The sequence below is a fragment of the Pan troglodytes genome, chromosome 13 (assembly GCF_028858775.2).
Source record: "Pan troglodytes isolate AG18354 chromosome 13, NHGRI_mPanTro3-v2.0_pri, whole genome shotgun sequence".
Lineage (NCBI taxonomy): Eukaryota > Metazoa > Chordata > Mammalia > Primates > Hominidae > Pan > Pan troglodytes.
This window is the reverse complement of record NC_072411.2, coordinates 58,145,671-58,171,924: the sequence shown is the minus strand read 5'-3', so window position 1 is coordinate 58,171,924 and position 26,254 is coordinate 58,145,671. Positions and strand designations below refer to the sequence as shown.

The window sequence follows — 26,254 nt, the reverse complement described above, 5'->3', positions numbered from 1 at the left end:
CCCTTTAAATCACTGTCCCTGCTTTCTGGATCTTTATTTCAGGAACTCATAACTGGAGGAAATATTCATTGCATTTCAATAATATTTTCTTTTGCTTGCTGCATAATTTACTATGTGTAAGTACAGTCAGAAAATAAAGGGAGATGACTTGAGTCATGTTGGAATTCACAGGTATAGGTGGATGGACAAATGGCAGATGTGGTGAGTTGGGGAGAAAATGATAATTTTTTCTTCTCTCTATATTTTATCCTTCATAAAATCTGTTATACCTTTGAATTTAGCTTAGATGTAACTTCCTTCAGGAAGTATTTCCTGATCCTGCTATGTTGGTGTATTTCCTTAGCACCTATTACTTACTCTTTCATAGAATGTCATACTCTAGATTTAATGGCCCATGTATTTGCCTTTCTTACCCTCTTACTATCACTCTGTGTTGGTGGGAATCACATTTATCTTTCTTATTATTATAGTTCTCATATTGTGTATTGCAACTCCCACAAAATTGGTGCTCAATAAATATTTGTTGAATGAATGAGGGAGTAAGTAAATATTAAGTGTTACACTTTTCTCTTGATGCACATTTAATTATATTGCTTTGGAAAATATTTAACTCTTCCATGACTCCTAATTAAAGAAATGAGAAACTTACAAAGCTTTTGGAATGGAAATATTTTATATTCATTATAATTAAGCCACTGGCTTTTTAGATTGTGGATGTTATTAGTCAAGGTTAGTCCAGAAAACAGAAAGTACTTTAGATGTTTCAAACAAGAGTGGTTTAAATTCAGAAGCTTAAAATCAGCTGGAAGAGCTGGAGGTGTGTTAAAAGTTATGGAAAGCTGTCTCTAGATTTCAGGAAATTAGAATTTTTCAAAAATTACAGATACCCACTGCCAACGCATTCAGTTACCTTCATTATGAAATGAGCTGAGTCATGGGAGAAATCGTGGAAGCTACTGTTAAGTCCCCTGTGCCTGCACTTTACTGCTATAATAATAATGGCTTGGATTATCTTCCATCTTCCAAATTTCATGTGAAAGCTCCTCACATAGAGGGGGTATATTAGTTTCCTGTGGCTGCTGTAACAAACTACTACAAACATGGTGGAGTCAAACAATATACGTTATTCCCTCACAGTTCTGGAGGCCAGAAGTCTGAAATGGGTTTCACTTGGCTAAAATCAAGGTCTTGGTAGGGCCATGCCTTCTTCAGAGATTCCAGAGGCAAATCCATTTCCTTACCTTTTCCAGTTTCTAGAAAATATCCCCATTCCTTGCTCACAGTCTTGCACCACATCACCGTCTTCCTTTTCCTGTTCCCATCATCACACTGCCTTCTTCTATCTCAAATCTCCCTCTGACTCCATTTCATAAGGACCTTTATGATTACATCTAGGGTCAACCTGGATAATCCAGAATAATCTTGGCATCTCAATATTCTTAATAACATCTGGAAAGCCTCTATTGCCATATAAGGTAACATTAACTGGTTTCAGGGGTCAGGAGCTGGATATCTTGGAGGGGGAAGTGATGAATATTATTTAGCCTACCACAAGGGGAGATAATCTAATTTCGAACCCTACTGAAAAAGATTCTGGAACTTGAAGCCTTCTTGGATTTTGGCTTAGCAATATAGTAGAGAGCATACAAGGGAGTGAAAATGAATGCTGGTGATAAAAATTAATATCCACACAGAATTCAGTAAGAGTAAGTTGTCAATAAAGTTAATGGGTTTTGATTTTTGGGCACTAATAGAAGATATGTGTCCTGAACAAAGGGGTCTATACTATTTGAGTCTCTATTTGTTGGATCACATAAAGATCAGTGGGTTTAATTATTGTTTTTTGTTTGTTTGTTTGTTTTTGAGACAGAATCTTGTTCTGTTGTTTAGGCTGGAGTGCAGTGGCGTGATCTTGGCTCACTGCAACCTCTGCCTCCCGAGCTCAAGTGATCCTCACACTTCAGCCTCCTGAGCAACTGAAACTACAGGTGGGTGCCACCATGCCTGGCTAATTTTTGTAGTTTTTGTAGAAATGGGGTTTCACTATGTCACCCAGGCTGTTCTCCAACTCCTGGGCTCAAGCAATCCGCCCAACTTGGCCTCCCAAAATGCTGGTGAGACAGCCAGGTGGGAGAAGGTCCCTGGAGAAACTCCAACCAGCTTTCCCTCTGAGGTGGGGCCTCGGGAAGTTCACAACGTTTGCAGCAGGGAGGAGGCTGGCCTCTCCTCTTCCTGTGTGGAACCTGGGATTCGAACTGCTCGGTAGGAAGCGCTCTAGCGGAGGGACTCAGTCCTTGCGAGAGTTCCTGTTTCCCCCTTTTCTTCCTTTACACCCAATAAAACCCTGCCTCACTCACCGTTCAAACTGTCTGCAAGCCTAAATTTTCTTGGCCATGGGACGGTCAAGGACCTGTTTAGCTGAACTAAAGGAAAGTCCCGCAACATTGGGATTATAGGCATGAGCCACTGCATCTGGCCGGTTTAATTTTTTAAACGGATTTTCTCCTGTGTGTTTGTAAGGTAGGATGGAAGTAACCAGTTTTTAGCTGAAATTTAAGAAGGACTTTGTAACCAACAGAGTTGTTTTATAATGCAATATACTGCTTTGTGAAATAATGACAAAGACAGACATTGATGATGTTTCTAAGGCAGGATGGAAGTAACTAGTTTATAGCTTAAATTTAAGAAGGACTTTCTAACCAACAGAGTTGTTATATGCTGCCTTGTGAAATAATGACAAAGACATCGATGGGCACAAAATTAGAGGGCACAATTAGCGTCCATGGAATCCTTAAAGTTCTAGGCACGCCACTTTCACTTAATCATTCTGTAATTCATAATGGAAATATGTTTTGGGCTTTATTTAGGTCTTCAGGTTTACCACTATTAGGCTTATGAGTTCCTTACATTTATTATTAGCTAAGGTAAGTAAAATTTCTTTTTATTCTAAATTTGATGGGCTCCAATTTCAATGGATATCTTTTACCTTATTCTGAATTGTGCAAAGATCATTACTATCGGCTAATCTTTAAAATTAGTGGTTCTTAACTTCTCCCTTCTTATGCTATATACACTATTTTTCAACAAACCTCTGGTTTCTATTAAATCTATATTTGTTCTCTTATATTGTTTATTAATTAATAAATTTCTTTGGTACATTTTTTTCAGTCAACACTTACCCAAACAAAAATGTATAATGCTTTTAGTTTTATTTCTTGCCGCCCACTTCAGTCTGTACTTTAACTCAGTGGTCCCCAACCTTTTCAGCACCAGGGACTGGTTTTGTGGAAGACAATTTTTGCATGGATGGGGTGGGGGTAAATGGTTTTGGGATGATCCAAGCACATTACATTTAGTGTGCATTTTTATTTCTGTTATTACATTGTAATATATAATGAAATAATTATACAACTCGCCATAATGTAGAATCAGTGGGAGCCCTAAGCTTGTTTTCCTGCAGCTAGATAGTCCCATCTGGGGGTGATGGGAGACAGTGACAGATCATCAGGCATTAGATTCTCATGAAGTGTGCACAACCTAGATCCCTTGCATGCACAGTTCATAATAGGTTCATGCTCCTATGAGAATGTAATGCTGCCGCTGATCTGACAGGAAGTGGAGCTCAAGTGGCAATGCGAGGGTGGGGGAGCAGCTGTAAATAAAGTTGAAGCTTCCCTCACTTGCCTGCCGCTCACCTCCAGCTGTGTAGCTTGGTTCCTAACAGGCCACGGACCAGTACTGGTCTATTGCCCAGGGGTTGGGGTCCCCTGCTTTAACTGGTCTTTGAGACTATTCTGGTTCCACCACAATATTCTTAAGGTGAAAATATAACATTCTAAAAGGGTATTCAATATAACTTTTTAAAGCGTTTATGTTTTGTTTCAGAACTCATGATGCCTAGTAATCTGTTGAACAAGGTATAGTATAGTAAATATCAGATTGTAGCTGCAGAGGAATACTTCCTTCTTAGGATGTCTTTTTGTGAAAATGTTTGTAGGGCTCATACAAGAGGAAAGCTGATGCCCTGACATTGACGTAAACCTATACAATTTTGTTTTATTGGGCATTGACATTCCAGAACTTTGCAGGAAAAGGGCACTTTCCCCAAATTTCTTTTTTTCTAATCCTTCCTATTTCTGTATACATTCTAAGTATAGAGTTTAATTGTTGTATATTTAGTGAAGCCCAGTGTGGTATTCTTCCTGGCATCCCTTTGAACATCTTCTTGGATGTCCTCACTCTCTCCCCATTTTCAGCTCATTTGGTTTGGTGGAGCTTCACCCTGACCTATAACCTGAGCATCACTCTACTCTCGACACAAGTATTGCTTTAGGTTAAACATGACACCCAATCAGAGCCAGTGAGACAAAATAAATCACTTGCTGAAAATACTGGGAAAAAGTCTCTTACTCAAAATTAAACGTCTTGTCTGGGAGTGGTGACTCATTCCTGCAATTCCTAGCACTTGGGCAGGCCAAGACAGGAGGATTGTTTGAGGCCAGAAGTTAGAAACCAGCCTGGTCAACATAGCAAGACCATGTCTCTACAAAAATACGTATAAATATAAAAAAATTTAGCAGGATGTGGTGGCACGTGCCTGTAGTCCTGGCTACTCAAGAGGCTGAAGAGGGAGGATAGCTTATACCCAGGAGCTCAAGACCACAGTGAGATATAATCATGCCACCACACTCCAGCCTGGGTGACAGAGTGAGGCCCTGTCTCAAAAAGAAAAAAAAACAGACATCTTGCTACCACAAGAGAAAGCCTGAAACTGTCAGAAGTCAACACATTGTACTTAGCAATTGAAGCCAGCAAACGTCAAGGCAGAGCTGCCTATTTTGGTTTCAATGACTTCATTTGAACTTCTGAACTCTTGTTATATCTGAAGCTCAGTATACTCCCTTGGACCTTTCAGTCATGTAAACCAATAAATTATTTTGCTTAAGTCAGTTTAAATTGGGTTTTATAAGTAAGAGGTCTCTTAATGGATACATCCTGGTAGATATCCAAATCACTGTGTGTAGCTCAACTACATGTCACAGCTTCATCCAGACTTACTCTTCATTTTTCCATTCACTGGTCTTTCTGGGCTGTCTTCCCCAGAATCTAGCTGGGTATTCCATTCCTTCCTACATCACTAGAACATTTCTGCAGTTGGCACTCCAGTACATCTCTGTATCACTGTTTATCTAACTGTGCTCTCACAACATCTTTACTTTCCTGACATCATTCTCTCCACCAGAAATAAGCAAAGAATGAGTCTCTTTTAATTTACACCACTTCTTCCCTCTGAAATCATGTGCTGTCTCTAAGTGCTGAGAAGAAGATTTCAAAGATTTTCTGAAGAGAGAAAATGTAGAACAACATATAATCCATCACAGCAGTTATATGAGTTCCTGCTGGGGAAATTTGGACTCTTGAGGGTTTTCATAAAAGGTGGTTGCCAGTTTATTAGGGCTGAGTGTTTTTAGGGTGGTGATGATTACCCAAAGAACCCTCCTTGCTGATTTAAATTATGGTCAATTTCCACAAAGATATTTGCTTTTTTGTACAAGGTGTCACTGAAAAATTTGGTATTCCCTATTGCATGATATGCATGAGAAGCTAGAATCTCTGAAGAATCTGCTGTTTTGTACTCTCTGAACTCTACAGTGTGTGGTTGTCTGGAGTACTGGTTTGGAAAAAGCTTCTACATTTCTAATGGTTACTTGCTTTGAGTGTCTTAGTGCTGCCAAAAGTTCACCAAATGCCGTGTTGTTTGAAGATAATACTTTTCTCATTTCATTTTGAAACCCTTTCCCCAGACACTTTCCCTGACCATACAGTCTGAAGCGAACCTCTTCCTCATGGCTGTTTATTATTTGTGTTGCATCCATCAGTATTTGTAATTAGGTATTTATTAGTGTGTTTACTTTCTACTCCATAATACTTGAAGCTACATGAGGGTAAGATTCCCATGTATTTTACATACTGCTGTATGTAGTACCATGTTTGCTATGTGGTAAATGATCAATATTATTTTGAATGAATGAATATATATTATGCAAACATGTAACTTTAGGGTTAAAAACAGTATTTTTGCATGATTTCAGTTTCCAGCTGCTATTTTTTTTTAACCATGAGAACAAATCCTAAACTAATGGGTATGGAGTATGAAAAATGCTTGTTTTGATATGTGTGTAATAAAAAAATGCATGTTGAAGTAACTCCCATTTGAGACAGTAGGCTTTACCGAATCACAGCATACTATTTTCCAGATAAATGCAGTTCTGTGTTTCTCTCTTTTGGAATGGGAAATGTAATCCCTCTTGGGAAAACATTGTGAGAGTCTATAAGCATGTAAATAATCTCAGTTTGGTTGTGCTCATAAAGAATTTTCAACTTAGCAAGTAGGTAGATTCCTCATTTCATTACTTGGGGTTTTCTCCATTATGGAACTGAACTTTTCTTTCCAAAGAATGCAAATTTGATTAGAGAGAGCTATGCATTGATGTTTTGTATTCTTCATTGTTTTATGGTGATGGAATTATGAAGCAACTTGGCTGGGCTAGAGTGGTATCGGGGGTTTTGCCGATCAGTGTTGTTCCTTTCTTGAGTTCTGTGAAATTACATCACTGGCATGTAGAATCAGTTCTTCAAGGATCTCTGCCATGGACAAAGAGTAAAATGTATTCACATTTACTGGGTGGAAAACCCTGTATATGTATACATTTGAGCTCAGGTTTAAGGCTTTGGTGTTGACTGCAAAATATTTACCTCTATTAACGTTTTCCATTGATACCTGAGTGCATCTTGAGTGAAAACTATAGAGTTTGAGGATTTAAATTTTAATCCTAAATAAAATAAAAATTTAAATCCTAAATAAAATAAAAGTCAAGTTCTTTTGTTTTGCTGCTTGCAGGTGCAATCTAATTTAACATATATTGCTGACCCTACAGTTTTGTCATGCATACATACACAAATACACACATAGTCATACATTTAATAGTCTTTTCTTAGTTTTGTAACAAGAAGCACTTTCCATATAAATCCAAGTTAAAATGAAGCATTCTTTTGGTGGAGAGTTGTCAGAAAAGCGTTCAGGGCTTCTTTCTGTCACCTCTTATTCTAGCAGCATTTAAAAATAAGAGTGGTTTGGAAAAAATCAACTTATTTGGTGGAATTCAGTGTTAGACTGCTAAATTTGGGGTTTTGAATATGACCTTGGTCAATAAAATGTAAGCTCCATGAGAGTAGGGGCTTTGATCACGATTATATTCTCACTGCTTAGGAGAATGCTTGGCACATAGAGGGCACTCAGCAAATATTTATCCAATGAATGCATTTTTCTTCCATAGCCCAGGCTGCCCATATTTGTTTGGTGATACTGTGTAAGGTGACAGCAGCAAAGCTGAGAAAATGGTTTCCTTTGGATGACTGATCAGAGTTTCTACAGCTAATAGCAAGAGCTGTCTGAACTGGACTGAATAAGCAGCCATGGGAGTTTTTGGGAACATCTGGAGAGAGAATGCTAATCCTAGTTAATGTTTGTGCAGCAATTTACTCCTCTAAGGGCTTTACTTATGTTAACTTGTGTTATCATTAGAATACCAGAAACAAGAGTAGGGAATGTTTTCCATTTTATAGAAGAGAACCCAAAATACAGAAACTTGTGACTTGCCCAAAGTCCTCTACCTAGTAAGGGGCAGAAGTCCGATTTAAACCCACATAGTCTGGCTCTAGAATCTGCATTCTTAACTCACTGTGCTATGGTGCCTCTCCAATGTGAGAGATGGGGGCTTGGAAATATATTAACTTAAATATTAAAAAAGAAATGAGCGTATTTTGAGGCCCAGGATAAAGAGGGACATGTAAGTTACAGGCATTTAGGGAAATCAGATAACTTCGCGATGACATCATTTTATGATTTCGTGATCTCTCAGCACATTCTTCAGGGATGTCGATACACACTCACACACAATCATATATGTCTATATGATTTTATCTAATTAAATATTTGACTCTATATATGATCTTTTTGTTTTTTTATGTGTATACAATATATATGTGTATGTAATACATATTAAATTTCAAAAAGCTTGTAGACACTTTTTTTAAATTATACTTTAAGTTTTAGGGTACATGTGCACAATGTGCAGGTTAGTTACATATGTATACATGTGCCATGTTCATGTGCTGCACCCATTAACTCATCATTTAACATTAGGTATATCTCCTAATGCCATCCCTCCCCCCGCCCTCACCCCACAATAGGCCCCAGTGTGTGATGTTACCCTTCCTGTGTCCATGTGTTCTCATTGTTCAATTCCCACCTATGAGTGAGAACATGCGGTGTTCGTTATTTTGTCCTTGCGATAGTTTGCTGAGAATGATGGTTTCCAGCTTCATCCATGTCCCTACAAAGGACATGAACTCATCATTTTTTATGGCTGCGTAGTATTCCATGGTGCATATGTGCCACATTTTCTTAATCCAGTCTATCATTGTTGGACATTTGGGTTGGTTCCAAGTCTTTGCTATTGTGAATAGTGCCGCAATAAACATACGTGTGCATGTGTCTTTATAGCAGCATGATTTATAATCCTTTGGGTATATACCCAGTAATGGGATGGCTGGGTCAAATGGTATTTCTAGTTCTAGATCCCTGAGGAATTGCCACACTGGGGAAACGATTCCCTATTTAATAAATAGTGCTGGGAAAACTGGCTAGCCATATGTAGAAAGCTGAAACTGGATCCCTTCCTTACACCTTATACAAAAATTAATTCAAGATTGATTAAAGACTTAAATGTTAGACCTAAAACCATAAAAACCCTAGAAGAAAACCTAGGCAATACCATTCAGGACATAGGCATGGGCAAGGACTTCATGTCTAAAACACGAAAACCAATGGCAACAAAAGCCAAAATTGACAAATGGGATCTAATTAAACTAAAGAGCTTCTGCACAGCAAAAGAAACTAGATCAGAGTGAACAGACAACCTACAGAATAGGAGAAAATTTTTGCAATCTACTCATCTGACAAAGGGCTGATATCCAGAATCTACAAAGAACTCAAACAAATTTACAAGAAAAAAACAAACAACCCCATCAAAAAGTGGGCAAAGGATACGTAGACACATTTTTAGCAATGAAAGGTGAAAAAAATATAATCTGTCTAGAAAATCAATTGTTTTATATTCAAAACAGTTATTCAAAAATAATAATCAAATATATTTAGAAAATTAAAACAGTACAGAAAGGAAAAATTAAAAGTTGAAAAACATCCTCTTTCTCACCACAAACCTCAAACTTACACTTCTTCAAGAAGACATGTTTATTGAATTAAACTAAGTATTTTCAATTTTTTGTAAACCAGATATACTTTCTTCAAATGAATTTTATAATTTATTGGGAAATAATTACTATAATATATACAAATTTACATGAATGTAATTGTGTTTTCTATGCGTAATATGTGTTTTTATGGATATAGCATGTATTAGTTAACCAGTCTATTATTGATTGACATTTGGTTGTCTTTGGTTTTTGATTTTACAAAATTAGCTGCTATACCTTTGTGTGTGTGGGTGTACATTTTTGTACAAACATGTTGCAAATTCTTGTAGATTTCCTCAGTCTAATAGTATATACATTTTTCATTTTGAAAGGTATATTTCTTAAAGTGTAATATGTTTTATTTTTTATTGATTACATGCCAAATTGGTAACATTTTAGATATATTAAATATTATACACAAGTTAATTTTATATATATATATTTTTATTATACTTTAAGTGCTAGGGTACATGTGCACACTGTGCAGGTTTGTTACATATGTATACATGTGCCATGTTGGTGTGCTGCACCCATTAACTCGTCATTTACATTAGGTATATCTCCTAATGCTATCCCTCCCTGCTCTCCCCACCCCACAACAGGCCCCAGTGTGTGATGTTCCCCTTCCTGTGTCCAAGTGTTCTCATTATTCAATTCCCACCTATGAGTGAGAACATGTGCTGTTTGGTTTTTTGTCCTTGCGATAGTTTGCTGAGAGTGATGGTTTCCAGCTTCATCCATGTCCCTACAAAGGATATGAACTCATCATTTTTTATGGCTGCATAGTGTTCCATGGTGTATATGTGCCACATTTTCTTAATCCAGTCTATCACTGATGGACATTAGGGTTGGTTCCAAGTCTTTGCTATTGTGAATAGTGCCACAATAAACATACGTGTGCATGTGTCTTTATAGCAGCATGATTTATATTCCTTTGGGTATATACCCAGTAATGGGATGGCTGGGTCAAATGGTATTTCTAGTTCTAGATCTGTAAGAAATCGCCACACTGTCTTCCACAATAGTTGAATGAGTTTACAGTCCCACCAACAGTGTAAAAGTGTTCCTACTTCTCCACATCCTCTCCAGCACCTGTTGTTTCCTGACTTTTTAATGATCACCATTCTAACTGGTGTGAGATGGTATCTCATTGTGGTTTTGATTTGCATTTCTCTGATGGCCAGTGATGATGAGCATTTTTTCATGTGTCTTTTGGCTGCATAAATGTCTTCTTTTGAGAAGTGTCTGTTCATATCCTTCGCCCACTTGTTGATGGGGTTGATTTTTTCTTGTAAATTTGTTTGAGTTCTTCGTAGATTCTGGCTATTAGCCTTTTGTCAGATGAGTAGATTGCAAAAATTTTCTCCCATTCTGTAGGTTGCCTGTTCACTCTGATGGTAGTTTCTTTTGCTGTGCAGAGGCTCTTTAGTTTAATTAGATCCCATTTGTCAATTTTGGCTTTTGTTGCCATTGGTTTTAGTGTTTTAGACATGAAGTCCTTGACCATGCCTATGTCCTGAATGGTATTGCCTAGGTTTTCTTCTAGGGTTTTTATGGTTTTAGGTCTAACATTTAAGTCTTTAATCCATCTTGAATTAATTTTTGTATAAGGTGTAAGGAAGGGATCCAGTTTCAGCTTTCTACATATGGCTAGCCAGTTTTCCCAGCACCATTTGTTAAGTAGGGAATCCTTTCCCCATTTCTTGTTTTTGTCAGGTTTGTCAAAGATCAGATAGTTGTAGATGTATGGTATTATTTCTGAGGGCTCTGTTCTGTTACATTCATCTGTATCTCTGATCAATAAATGTAATCCAGCATATAAACAGATCCAAAGACAAAAACCACATGATTATCTCAATAGATGCAGAAAAGGCCTTCAACAAAATTCAACAGCCCTTCATGCTAAAAACTCTCAATGAATTAGGTATTGATAGGATGTATCTAAAAGTAATAAGAGCTATTTATGACAAACCCATAGCCAACATCATACTGAATGGGCAAAAACTGGAAGCATTCCCTTTGAAAACTGGCAGAAGACAGGGATGCCCTCTCTCACCACTCCTATTCAACATAGTGTTGGAAGTTCTGGCCAGGGCAATCAGGCAGGAGAAAGAAATAAACGGTATTCGGTTAGGAAAAGAGGAAGTCAAATTGTCCCTGTTTGCAGATGACATGATTTTATATCTAGAAAACCCCATCGTCTCAGCCCAAAATCTCCTTAAGCTGATAAGCAACTTCAGCAAAGTCTCAGGATACAAAATCAGTGTGCAAAAATCACAAGCATTCTTGTACACCAATAACAGACAAACAGAGAGCCAAATCATGAGTGAACTCCCATTCACAATTGCTTCAAAGAGAATAAAATACCTAGGAATACTACTTACAAGGGATATGAAGGACCTTTTCAAGGAGAACTACAAATCACTTCTCAATGAAATAAAAGAGGACATAAACAAATGGAAGAACATTCCATGCTCATGGATAGGACGAATCAGTATTGTGAAAATGGCCATGCTGCCCAAGGTAGTTTATAGATTCAATGCCATCCCCATCAAGCTACCAATGACTTTCCTCACAGAATTGGAAAAACTACTTTAAAGTTCATATGGAACCAAAAAAGAGACTGCATTGCCAAGTCAATCCTAAGCCAAAAGAACAAAGCTGGAGGCATCATGCTACCTGACTTCAAACTATACTACAAGGCTACAGTAACCAAAACAGCATGGTACTGGTACATTTTGAAAGGTATTACCAACTTACTCCTAAAAAGTAATACTGATGTATATGCTTACCAGTAGAGTATAGGTGTCTAATTTCTCTACATCATGGTTATCAATAAACATAAATTGCCAATTGGGTAGGCAAAAATTAGTATCCTGTTTTAACTATTTAACTGTGAATGAGTTTGAACACCTTAAAAGTTTATTAGTTATTTTCCTGTTACTCTAAATTTCCATTATCCATTTGTATTGGGTTGTAGGTTCTTCTTTTTACTGATTTATTTGATTTCTCTAACTTTTTTTTTCTTAATGTTCTTCTTTTACAAAACCTTCTTGGTTATAACTTTGGCCTTACAATAAGAAACTTTGTTAAGCAGGACTGTAAAATGGAATAAAGATATTCCTAATTCATCATAGAAAATGTTCTTCACAATAGACACTGGGGGCTATAAAAACGGGGAGGAAGAGAGGGGAGCAAGGATTGAAGAGCTATCTGTCAGGTACTATGCTCACTACTTGGGTGACGGGTTCAATTGTACCCCAAACCTCAGTATCACACAATATACCCTTGTAACAAACCTGCACATATAACCCTGAATCTCAGAAAAAAGTTTGGAAAAAAATTCTTCAAAGGTTGCACAGAGAGGACTTTATTAGGAGAATGAATAGACATGTTCCTAAGAAAATGCAATGAATAGAAGGGAGCTAAGCTAAAGCGAAGAAAGTAGTCTTTATCATTCTTAAAAAGAATGATACTTCTTTTCAATAGTCTTCTGTTCTTTAGGTTTGACTACTACTTTTAATCATATTTTGGCATATAGATTTATCTGGTAATACATACTTTATCATGTTTTCTCTAGAATTATTTTTTAAGTTCAGCCTTACTTGGGTAAATTCTCCATGTTCTTTAGTTTTCTTTTTATCGTTTAAATTTTGGGAGATCAGAACCAAAGTGAAAACATTTTAAAAAGATTCTATGAGTAAGCTATGAACAAAATATTCTGTACTGTGCTCTGATTGTAATCAAAATCAATCTTCTTTCTTTTACTTACAATTTTAGCTCTGAAGAACCAGCGGACGCAAGTGAATCATTTCCTTTTTCTCCATTTTTAGGCATTATACAAATTTCCATATTATTCTTGATAAAATGACGATAAAAACATATCCATTGAACCCTTTAATTTATATATTTATCTTTTGATCAATTTTTTCGTCTTTACATGCTTTACCATTTTAATTTTAAAACACTTAAAAAAATTCCATGGAAATTCGAATCTAATGTTTTCCTTAATACATGTGGTTGACATTGATAACTTAACAATGGAAGATATTTTTGGATAAATATACCCCATAAGAATCCTTAGTAAAGATACTTGTATAGTATATATATATACGTTTCAGTCCCTGTTATTCAATATACTTTTTCTTATTTGAATGAAGAAATTCCAGGTATTCTTTCTCTTCTTTTTACTTTTTTTTTTTTTTTTTTTGAGAGATGGAGTCTTGCTGTGTTGCCCAGGCTGGAGTGCAGTGGCATGATCTCGGCTCACTGCAACCTCCACCTCCTGGGTTCAAGTGATTCTCCAGCCTCAGCTTCCCAAGTAGCTGGGACTACAGGCGTGCGCTACCACACCCAGCTAATATTTGCATTTTTCAGTAGAGACAGGGTTTTACTACTATATGTTGGCCAGGCTGGTCTCAAACTCCTAACCTTAGGTGATTGGCCGGCCTTGGCTTCCCAAAGTGCTGGGATTACAGGCGTGAGCCACCTCGCCTGGCCCTAAATCCAGGTATTCTGTCATGAAATATTAATCTTGAGAATTTTGATTGCTACAGTATATCAACTTCATGAACTTCAATGGGATCCGAGCAGTTAACTCTCTTTTTGTTATTGTAAATGGTATATTTTAAAATGCTTTAGTTGTTTTTGAGTGTGAAGCCTCCCATAATAATAATTTTATTCTTCCTAATTTTATGCCAAAATGTATTTTTCTTCTCAGTGTCCATGTCAATATTGAGCAGCTAATTTCTCAAGTAGTAGGGATTATAATGGATTTTTTCATGATAAAATTGATGTCAGTCTCTTAATTTTAGGACATCAAATTTATTTTTAAAATTGGATCTTTTGGTTTAATACCAATTGATTTAAATATATAATTTATACAGAGGTCACTATTTGGTGTTAAATAATCAAACTGATTCTGGCTGTAAAATTCTGTGATCGATGTTTCTTGACATTTTTAAATTTCACTTTAAGATTTTCCCTGAGTTCAAATAATTTCTGTACATTTTTTCTCTCAATTTTTTTAGTTAGAACTTGGAATTTTGACTTATGTATTATAAAATTTTAGATAAAGGAAAGTTTATTTGAAATATTAAGCCAAATTTTCTCTAAAAGTATATAATGTTCAGTTAATATCTATATTTAGAAAGTTAGTATGAAGAAAAAATATATTTTTAATATCTTATCTGGAAAAAATACATTGTTATTCTAGAATTATAAGATTTTAGAAATATACTCTGAATGTAATAATCAGAACCTTTATTTCTTCCATATTGAAACACTAACAGCATGTATGTTTTAAAATTACTAACATATACAGCACACATAAATTTTAAAAAATATTGCCCCTGTTTGCACCAAGACCTAAAAACTTTCTTGTACTATACTGTCTGGATGATTTACTGAGCCCCTTCTAGAGGCCAAGTATCTTTTGATTTAAAAAAATGATATTAAGGAGATTAAATTGACAGTTGTTAAAATAAAATGGTGGATTATTTTGTATAATCCACATCATTTAATTAATGACCCCTCTTAATTTAAAACATCGTATTATAAATATGCCACTAATTGTGTTATCTATTTATTCATTCCATAAAGATTTGCTTATTTGGTTAATGGTTTTAGAGACTGTGTGTTTGGGAATATTAACAGAAAAAAAGATATCTCAATTTGTGGAAAAGGAAGAAATACAAATGCTTAAAATTATAGTATAGTTAATTGCAATGGCAAAATGTGTCCATGGAGGGCATGGGAAACAAGTGGATGACAAACCAGCCTTACTAAAAGCAGTAAATATATGTAGGCAATAGAGTGGGAAAGAATGAGAGTAGATGTAATGATGTTTTGTGTCTGGTAGAAATCTCTATGGGTTCTGGAATATAGAAGTCAACTCACAAGTGTGAGGCAAGAAAGTGACTAAAAGAAATAGCAAAATTATCAAGCACAAATTAAAACACTATTTTAAAAATATCCTCCATAATTTTGAAAGCATTACTTCATCTAAACACTGCTGAAAGTTTCTGCTCACATCATTGGGGGAATATTTTTTCCCTAAGAGAATTAATCTCTAGTTCTTTATTTAACTTGCTTAAAGACGAGATATTAGCAAGGAATATAGGTGGTCATTTCAGGTTTGGGATTTCAGAGCTCAGAAATTTTCACCTTAAAGAAACAAGTGCCAAATTATAGAATGAAAGTTAATTAAGTCAAAATGAGAGCACCAGTCCTAGTCAACTTAGATATTAATAATCAAAGTTCTGAAGTTTTGAGTACACATAGCCCAGCTCTTTGAGTGTTAATTTGCTCTAAAACACAATAAATTGTACAATGCTTAAAGCTCACTACTAATTCTTGTGACACCTGAGAAAACTGAAGTATTTGTAAAGATACACTTCACTTGCTGACTTTTCTTTAGTAATACCGTACTATTCAGCCTAGTTGTTTTTTTAATTGTGCTCCTTCAGTCAAAAACTGACACAACTTTTGAAATATAGTCACTCGTACACTAGTCAGTCACACTCCCATAATGTGTCTGTCATCATGTTAAAACAGTCATTTGCTGACATATTTTATGGCCATGAACATGTTTCAGAAACCAGCAAAAAGGATTGGCCTTTAAAAAATAAGCAAGAGCAGAATTTCCTTCTAGTGAAACGACATATAATTTGAAATAATAGAGTGTCAATAGTGACTATAGGAAATTGCTAGAAGGTGGACATTTCCAAGTCCACTTTTATCTGGGAAAAAGTAGTTCCTTTTAAGCCAGCAAACACTATATTGAATTAAAAGCATCTTTGTCAGATTCTGAAAATGTTTATAGCATAAGGTTTGGAGTTCTGAATTTCTCTAAATATGTGGAACAGCGATTTTGTAAAGAATAAATGTTAATGCTGTACAAAATAGGATTCTATTCTCCATATCTTTCCAGTATATTAGACTAGTCCAAATTGACTTTTGCATTACCTTTATCAGAAAAAGTAAGAATAGTGAGGGAAAATTTATAGATGGAAACAAACATTCACATAGATCAGCTTGTGTCCAGTGATTTTATTCATCCCCAAAGCTCTTAAAATACATGATGGATAAACTCCAATTATTTAATAAGTAGAAAACAGCTTTGGAAATGATGAAGCATAGCCAAGTCCAGCAAGATTATATGCAAGTTCACAATAATTTTTACATGCCATTGAAATTGCAAAATAAATGCTTTAGTAGATCCTTAAATACCTATGAGTAGTGTCTCTTTAGAATGAATAATTTACTCTTTAAAAATACTTGTTAGTTCCCACTCTGCATTAAAGTTTATTTCAAGAAGAACTCACATTCTGTTCATAATATGATTCTATTTTGATTAATCACTATAGTCACATAAAATTCAAAGATCTTATTTGTTTAAATGGAAAAATTATCAAATATGAAAATTTACTTATTTTGTAAATTGCTTGCTAAATTAGGAAACATCAAAGTTCTGAAAACTGTTTAATCTGCATTTGTACTCTATTGGTGTTGTGGATAAGAAGATCATATACTTTTATGTTAAAAATTCTTGAAATTATCATGAGTTTCTTATCCAACAAGATTTAATAGGTCTTTTTACTCAATTATTTAAAAGCATTTTAGAGTTCCTTATTAACACAGACATTCAAATCCAGTATCAGCTCCCTAGAAAGCATGAAAAGCTGTTTTACAGATGCTTTTGTCCACAGAAGCAATTTTTATAGGAGAAACATTATTTCACTTTATTTCACTTACTTGTCTTCTTTGTTCATTAAGCTAATTACTCTAGTCTACATTTATGCCTTTCATCTACCTTGTTTCTTGAGCTTGATCCTTTTCCAACCCTGAATCGACTGTTACTGAACAGTTGAAGCTGAACAGGAAGGAATTGCAGGTGTCAACTCACAGTTTACAAATATGACATCTCCTCTGGCATAGCTGGAAATATGAAATATTGATTTATGTGCAGTAAAAGGTCTTATAAAAATGATCACATACACATGAGAGATTAATGCGCAGGAGATCAATAGAAATTTCATTCTTGACGCTAGACTGTCACCTATGGTGAAATGCTAAAATACAGAAATCAATATTATCTATGAAATGTCAAATTTATTATAATTATGAGGATGAAAGCTGGCCAAGTGGCTCCCAGGAGAGAAGGAAGGATAGGTTACTGTGCTGAAGCATCCTTCATGTCCCTTGTTCACTTGCTGCCAATTTGAGAGCAATATTGGTGCAGGAGGTTTTCAGGCATTATGTACCGCCGTGTAGTAACAAATTCCTGCTGGAATATTTAACTCTTGAAGCTGACAATAATACAAGTGTTCACATAGTCAAAAGGTGTAGAACTTTTAGCTCCAAAATATAGAGAACATTTTAAGCATAGATTTTAATGTGGTATGTGTACCACAGCCCATTGCTTAGGAAAATTGAGCTTTTACAGACAGAAGATTAATAAGATCTTGGTGCAATTTTATTCAAGCTCATGTTCATTCTCTCCAGTGGTGGTGGTGGTAGGGGGTGGAGGGCGGAGAGGGGAAATCCTAAATTATCTATTAGTAGGCTTCACATTTTCTATAGTTTAAGCCATTAGCTTGATTCTTAGAAATTGCCATTCAATTTCCACCGCTAGGCAGCAATTCTTTGAACAGATTTTTATGAGTTTGTGGCAGCCTGCTAGTCTCATGTATCAAGTTTAATAGAGTCTTTGAAAAAGTAACACAAAGCTAAAATTTTATGAGCTTATAAGAAAACAATAAAATGAGAGTATTTGGTCTTTCCTTTAAAGAGGGGAGGGGGAATTTTAGAATGTTCAGTTAAAAGCAAAAAGAAAAATATACTTCTTTTCACATATTCTCCATGTCTACAGAAAAAGTTTTAAGCCCTTGTTAATAATATCATTGATGCTCATAATAAGTGTAGGTTTTACTAGTGAATGTTAGTGATGCTGCACTGTAATTCTTGTAGAGATTGGGGTTTGGTGTGGGTGGGCACAAGGGAAGATAAATGCGTCTGACCAAGAGCAAATTAGGAAACTTGGAGGAAAATCTTGATTCCATTGTAGGTGGTATAGGTGATGAATAGGTTGTGTTATTCACTATCAATTAACACTATTCATAAAACTCCCTTGTTCAGATTTTAATGATTCCCAATATTAAATACAAGCAGTGTTCTCTGCCAACTAAGCCTGAAGAACAGCAGAAATAGCATGTTCATTTTATTATCCTGTTGCTCCACACAGAAGGACCTCAGAAATTTGAGAAATGAATGAGTGAGTGAAACATTAAGTTTTTCCATCCTGCGGTGCTGTGGTACCAACTGAGGTGTTTGGGGATAAAATTTCTTCTCATTTGGAATTAACATTTTGTTTATCTTTAGAATTTTGATTCGCTTTTCTTTTCATCCCCTTCCCAGGTCTAGATAGCTCTTTGGTAACAAGTAACTTTACCTGGAATCCAGACAATACTTCTGGTTGGGACATGGACTTGGGAACTAATGACTACGTATCAAAATCTCAAAACAAAGTCTGCCTAGTATAGACACCTCTTATTATGCACCCTTCAACTGATGGTCCCCCACTAAATTTTTAACTGGAATTACACACAATAGGTGGAAAGGTACTTTCTCTTTAAATATTAGTAATATTGATTTGTTTGTAATGACAATCTTATTTGTTTTTCTATGATTTCTTGAATCTTCTTGGCTTATATTTATTTTAGAGCTTTGCTTATCATGATGTCCATGTGCCATTTCTTTAATCTGATTCTTAGGGAGATGTTTCTTGTCTAGACTTAGATTTAGTTAAACATATTTTGATTGAGGGGACATCTAATCAGTAATACCTAACATTTATTCTGAGTTTTTAGCTGTCAGTATAAAAATTGAATGGCACCGTTTCAATTATGACATTCAGGCCCCTCAGTAGCAAATTACTTTTTTTCTAGAGTTTTGGTTTTTCAGTGCCACTGTCTAATGCTATTGTTTTGTTCATGACATGTATTTTCTAATTATTACTTCTGTATTGTCATGGAAGAACATGTCATAGGTGCCACGGTAACAGCAGAATTTGACATTTCTCACAGATGAACACATAAGGAAGTCACAGGAAGATTTCATAGGAAGTCACAACAAGGCCCCATTCCATTCCATTCCATTCAGTGAGTGAATGCCATTCCATTCAGGGAGCATTAGTTGAATGTCTACTGTATGCAGGAAGCTGAGATAGAAAGATAAAAAGGCTCAGACAGAGCTCTCAATGAGTTCACAAAATAGTACAAATTCGATGATATTTAGAAATGGAAAATATTCAGAAAAGGAAATTTTAAGACTCAGAACCTGTACAAGCATTCCCGAATCCTTGGATTCGTGCACCCTTTGCTCAAATAAAAACCGATTTGCATATCTTATAGAAAAGAGACAGTCCATAGATATTCCAGAGACATAAAACACAAAGTTTTTCTTCTCATCTATTGTTTTTGAATTATTTACTCTTCGTAAATATTATCTATTTTGGCCAGAATTGTGGGATTATTATTACTGCCAAATATGATGGAGGGTTCATAAACTTTCTTCCAGTTGGTAATACAAACACTGTTTTTAATCTGGAAAAGAGATAAAGATTTATTTACTTTTAAAAAAATGCTGTAGCATTTATACAATTTATAAATAAATAGAGATTTGGAAAGATTTTCCACTCTACACAGCTTCTTAAGGCTTTTTTTTTTTTCTCTTCTGTACGTCAAGTACCCAAAGCAGTTAAAGTTAATACTTAATGCAACCCAGTTGAAGAGATAGGCATTTTTTGCAGTCAGGTCTCAATTAAGAGATAAAAGACAAAAAGTGCAAAGCGCTTGATAAAGCTAAGAATACAAGGCCAGCCATGGATGTGCTTGAAGCTGTCCATAGCGATAACTGGATAGTCAGCTGGAATCTTCTTGAATTGAAGTGGGTGCTCTAACTTATCAAATTCCACATATGGGGAAATTATTGGTGCCTACAGTGGTGATTAACACTAACCCACTGGGTCAGAAACAAGCTGGGATAAAGGTGAAAACTGTATCTGACTATCAACACCAAATACATCCATTTAGAGAAAGATAGCAGAGGGTTTTTTCTTTTTTTATATCTTCAGTTGTGCAGGTTGTCAGGCTGGTCACACAGTTAACGCTGCATATAGAGTGCTCTCTATAATGTGCAAATTGCAATGCACATTAAAATGTAATCTACTTTAATAAGTCACATGAAGATTACATTTTAAGATAATTGTTTGCATGTTTATGCTACACACCAAAATATTTTCCTGCTTTGTTTACAGTATTTTCTCTTTGCCTTTAAAACATAATGATTGCAACCATTAGCACTAAATAACTTCCTCCTTCGTATGGTTGGGGGTGAAGTTATGAAGATTCAAATTTTGGGTTCCTGGAAGCATGGTTTAATAATATAATATTCAAAAATCTGCTTGATTTTATTGAATTTCTCAAAGTCAAACTTGTTATGATAATCAAAAACCCTATTTTGCATCAGTAATTAGGATACTTGTCTTGAATTATGCAGATGATTTTATAAGTTGTCCACTTTCCAATTCCTGTGTAGACAAAAATATGTGACTGGTGACAATTTTTGAAATACTTATAATGAACATCATAACCTGAGTTTTCTGGCAAATCTGTTCACTTGGAATATGGCCAATTATCAATGATTTATTAGAATAGATGAGAAGAAAATTAAAGGAAAATGGAAATGACAAATAATCTCCAAATTTCACATTGTTCATTCATTTAAAAGTACTTTTCCACTCAGCCACCAGTAAAATCATTTACAAGTGATGACATTTAACTGAAAAGATTTTCATCTCCTTTTTTTCCCCTCTTATCTATCTTGTAATATAAGTACCAATGAATACTAAAATAACCCATTGGGGTCATGAGCCAAAATAAGTCCTTATTAGTCTATGTAGGTATTATGCCCTCAGCAAGTAGCAAGATGACTGGCCCAGAATTGGTACCTAATAAATATTTCTTAAATGAATGAATGAATGAATGAATGAATAAACAGAGATTTGAAAATATAACCAAGTTATGAGTTGACTGAGCTGTGTAGTTTTTAAATCTGGCAGTTATCACAATGCTCAATTGAAACTTGCTGAATTGTTTGGGTTCTGTTTACAAGGAACCTATTTTTGAAGAATCAGTTCATGACTTGATCACATATGCCCACTGATTTATTTATATTAATGCTATTAAAATATGTCGTTACCCAGAAAAATTATAATAGCTTTCTTCCTGAGCCATCACACCCTAGGTTGCCGTACTTTTTTCCCGAATGATCTCTTGATTAACAAGCAAAATTTCCAATCTACTCTCTATTGAAATAATTCAGTGATCTTTGTTCATTCTGTAGAAGCAATGGAGCCATATATTGAGAGAAATATTTAAGTTCCAGGTGCTATAAAACCCAATTGAAATATGCTGCATAAAAAAGAAATATTAGTGTATATCTGTAACTGAAAATTTGGCAGAATGTATTGAGACGTAGCTAGATATAGGTGCTCAAATAATGTCATCAGAATTCAGACTATCTCTTGTCTATGATTTTCTGTTTTGGCTTCTTAGACAGTTCTTCCTACAGAAGGTTAAGCTGGCTCTCAGGAAATCAAGGCTGCCTTTTTCTTTTCTTTCTTTGTCTTTGTCTTTTTTTTTTTTTTTTTTTTTTTTTGAGGCGGGGTCTTGCTCTGTTGCCCAGGCTGGAGTGCAATGGCACAATCTCGGCTCACTGCAAGCTCCGCCTCCCGGGCTCACTCCATTCTCCTGCCTCAGCCTCCCGAGTGCTGAGACCACAGGCACCCACTATCATGCCCGGCTAATTTTTTGTATTTTTAGTAGAGACGGGGTTTCACTGTGTTAGCCAGGATGGTCTCGATCTTCTGACCTCATGATCTGCCCGTCTTGGCCTCCCAAAGTGCTGGGATTACAGGTGTGAACCACCGTGCCCGGCCTTTCTTTCTTTTTCTTTTTTTTTAAACAAAACAAAACAAAACAAAACAAAACAAATCTCGGCTAAATGGAAAATGAATCTCCTTTCCAGTGTACTCACCAAAAGTTCTGGAGTTGAGCCTCATTGCCTTACTTGGGTCCTGTGTCCATCCTTGACTCAAATGTTCTGGCCAGCAGACAGAATATGCCTGTTTGTAAATGTCTGGATCACAGGTCGTTTTCCACATCAATTTGTGTTGCCAGTGGGAGGTAGTGCTCTGTTGTGGGTATTGTGTCTATGCTTGGATTCAGGAGGAGGGTCACTATGAACTGAATCACAAGAACTGGGAATGAAGGAATATAGCTCTCTAGGAAACATCCAAGTACATTTCCAGAAGAATGAGAATGAATGAATTTTGGAGAGACAGAAACAATAGATGTATGTTGAAAGAAGTGTAAATGAAATAATGAAAGTATCAGTAAAAGGATTATAAAGGAGGAAAGCCTATAGAAGCTCCAAAACTATAGCTACTGAACAACTGAATTTTTCCAAAAAATAAGCTATGTCTAACTACTGTATCAAACACTGTAATGCATTACTAAAGACCCAGGTCTACCAAAATATTTTGGAATGTATTCAACTCTGTAATTTAGAAATGTAGTCAATATGGGCATTTTTGGTGTTGGTCAGGCTAGGGGAAAAACAAGCATATATATACTTTCCTGTTTTTAATGTAATCTCTTTGTTTTGAAAGGCAACTGACAGTATGAGCTGGGGAAGAGGGGAAATGGCTCATTTTCCCCATCTAGGGTACTATTCAGCTGGGGGTCTTTGCTGATTGCTAACACTTCACTGAGTTCTACTGCCCATAGAGGGCGTTATTTTTAATGTTGAGAATTAAAATTGCGTTACTGAATGAGAATGGAAAAAGGAGAAAAGTCATCACCTTAATGAATTTCAGTAGATGAGCTAAAATAATATTCAGATGTAAGGTCTCATCAATAATGTTAAGCAGAATTTTAGTCTTGACTTTTAAAATGACTTAATAAGTTACGTAAAAGACAGTGTGTGATAGTTTGGAATATAGAATAAATTAATTTAACATAATTTGTTAATAAAACCCTTTGTTTTATCCTTTATACTTTAGTTCAGAACCTTTGTTTTGTTAAACTTTGTTCTGTCCTTTGGCAGCTATGACCAAAAGAAGAAATTATTCTTTATATTTATACCCTATTGTTTCCAGCAAAATACATTCTTTCATCACAGTTTTAAGTGCTGTTTTTTTTCTAGCTAAGTTCCAAAATTTCTACATTCTAGACTTCAAAACATTATTGAAGTCTCTGTGATCTTGGTTCGATTGAACAGATTCAGGATTATAAATCTGTTTTGTAAATGATTCTCTATAACTTCTTCTCTATCTACCATTACAAATATACAATGTTTCTCTTCAGCACATCATCAGGATGTACTAAATTGTGCCAAATCAGGTAGCCTATTACAGTTTTTAATTATTTTCTAAATAATCTCAGGTCAAAATCTATACATTTCTGGAGCATTTTATATATTGAATTAAAATGATAGCACAGGGCTTGTGTTGAGATTTAGATAAGGCATTACATTTCAGTTTATCATGAATTATTTTCGCATTTTCCAAGCAGTTTAGTCTGGACCAACTTTATAAGCAGGCATCTCAGTGCTGTAGTCGAGTGGCAGCCAAAAGGTCCTCTGGTCCTACTAAAACTTCCTTCATCACATAGTCTCTTGAAACAAGCACTGTGATTCCCATAAAGTAAGCCACCTTGTCTTAACTTATTATTCTTAGAAAGCCCTGTGAAGAGGATAACATATAGTCATTGACAGCCATTAACATTTGATGCCAGCAAAAATATGGGGGCTGGAGAGGGGATGGATGGGTGAAGAACTGAATCTCACGCCCTGTGCTTTGCAGAGGAAAATTCCTGTTTAATTGCAAGAAAAGGAATAACTGCAATTTTGCCTTTATAAAAAATCATTTTGTGTAGATTAGATTCTAAACTGAGATATGAAAAAGAAATTGGCTTGAGATACAAAGACTTTATGTAATATTTACTACATATAGTTTTGGAAGGTAGCCCAATGGTTGCTTTTTTATCTGTTCGTTATTTCATGTACCGATAGCTAATGTTTTTTGAGTTTACTATGTGCCAAATGTTGTCCTAATTGTATTACATGAATTATGTAATACGTAATCTCACTTAAACCTTCTAAACAACCCTCTGAGGTAGATATTATTATCACATTTTACAGAATGAAACAATAAGATGTAGACATATTACATTGCCAAGGTCACATGGGAGTTGGGGAGGGTTGAAGCACAGTGAAAAAGTAAGTAGTACATGAAAAACTAGTAGATGTACAAAAAACCAAAATGAGTGATATGACAGAGTGATGGGGTCAGGATACAGGAGGACAGGATTATAATATGCCAGGTGGTCAGGAAAGAATTTGAGAAGAGGTAAAATTTGAGGAAAGATCTGTAGTATAAATAGCAACAAGCTATGCAAAAACTTGCAAGTATAATACAAACCTCCTAAAGCAGAAAGAAGTGTGGTGTGTTTGATGAGAAGAACAGGGAAGCCCTGTTAGCCATGTTGTAAGTATAGCCCTTCTTCTGCAAAAGCCTTGTCCACTTGGAGATCTATCAAGATTAGAGGAAGAACAAGTAGTTGTCTTTCTGAGTTATGTTTTTCAGTTTTCCTTGTTTTCTGGAATCACAAGTCTTAGATGTAACAGTGTGTATTGTCAGCGTTCTCCAGAAAACAAAACCAACAGGATCTAGATCTAGATCTAGATCTAGATGATATAGATATAGACATATAAGAGGGGATTTATTATGGGATTGGCTCCTGTGATTATGAAGATCAAGAAGACCCATAATTATCCTCTGCAAGCTGAATAAGCAGGAAAGCTGGCAGTGTAATTCAGTCTGAGTTCAAAGGCCTGAAAACCAGTAGAGCCAATAGTATAACTCCCAGTCCAATGTCAATGGCCTAAGAACTGAGGGACTGCTAGCATAAGTCCTGGTTAGGTTTAAGAACTAGGAGCTCCCATGTACAAGGGTAAAAGAAGATGATATGGTTTGGCTGTGTCCCCACCCAAATCTCATCCTGAATTGTAGCTCCCATAATTCCCATGTATTGTGGGAGGGACCTGGTGGGAGGTAATTAAATCATGGGACAAGTCTTCCCCATGCTGTTCTCATGATAGTGAATAAGTCTCATGAGATCTGATGGTTTTATAAAGGGGAGATCCCCTGCATATGCACTTTGCCTGCTGCCACGTAAGACATGACTTTCCTTCTCCTTTACCTTCCACCATGCTTGTGGGGCCTCTCCAGCTGTGTGGAACCGTGAAACCATTAAACCTCTGTCCTTTATAAATTACCCAGTCTCAGGTATGTCTTTATTAGCAGGGTGAGAATGGATTAATACAGAAGATGAATGTTTCGGTCAAGAAAAGAGAGAGAGAGTTTGTCCTTTCTTCACTTTTTCGTTCTATTTAGGTCCTCAATGTATTGGATGATACTCACTCACATTGGTGAGGGCAGATCTTCTTTACTCTGTCTACTGATTCAATTGCCAGTCTCTCTGGAAACACTCTCTCAGACACACCTTGAAATCATGTTTTACCAGCTATCTGGGTATCTTTTAGCCCAATCAAGTTGACACATAAAATTAACCATCACAGAGTGTCTTCTCTTCTTTTGGATTTCACATGAAATTTCTTTCTCTAGCCTTTCTCATCCAAATACGTTTCTTATTGGCATACACATTAAGGGTCACACCATTTAACCAAGAAGCAACTTCTGTACTCAGTCTTTATTAAGGTTAGAGTCTGGATTTCATTAAAAAACAAACAAGCCAAACTTTATTTAATTCACAAGTTTACTCAAATGTTCACTGAAGGCCTATTATATATA

At 35.7% G+C, this 26,254-nt stretch overlaps 1 long non-coding RNA gene across 1 annotated transcript in view; it reads left to right on the top strand.

Annotated features, from left to right (window-relative positions):
* Nucleotides 1–1,890: 1,890 nt before the first annotated feature.
* Nucleotides 1,891–26,254, top strand: part of LOC101056880 (uncharacterized) — a 130,129-nt gene continuing 105,765 nt past the window's right edge. The window contains exon 1 of the long non-coding RNA XR_010149761.1: nt 1,891–1,988. This is a non-coding gene — a long non-coding RNA (uncharacterized LOC101056880). The remainder of the gene's footprint in view (nt 1,989–26,254) is intronic.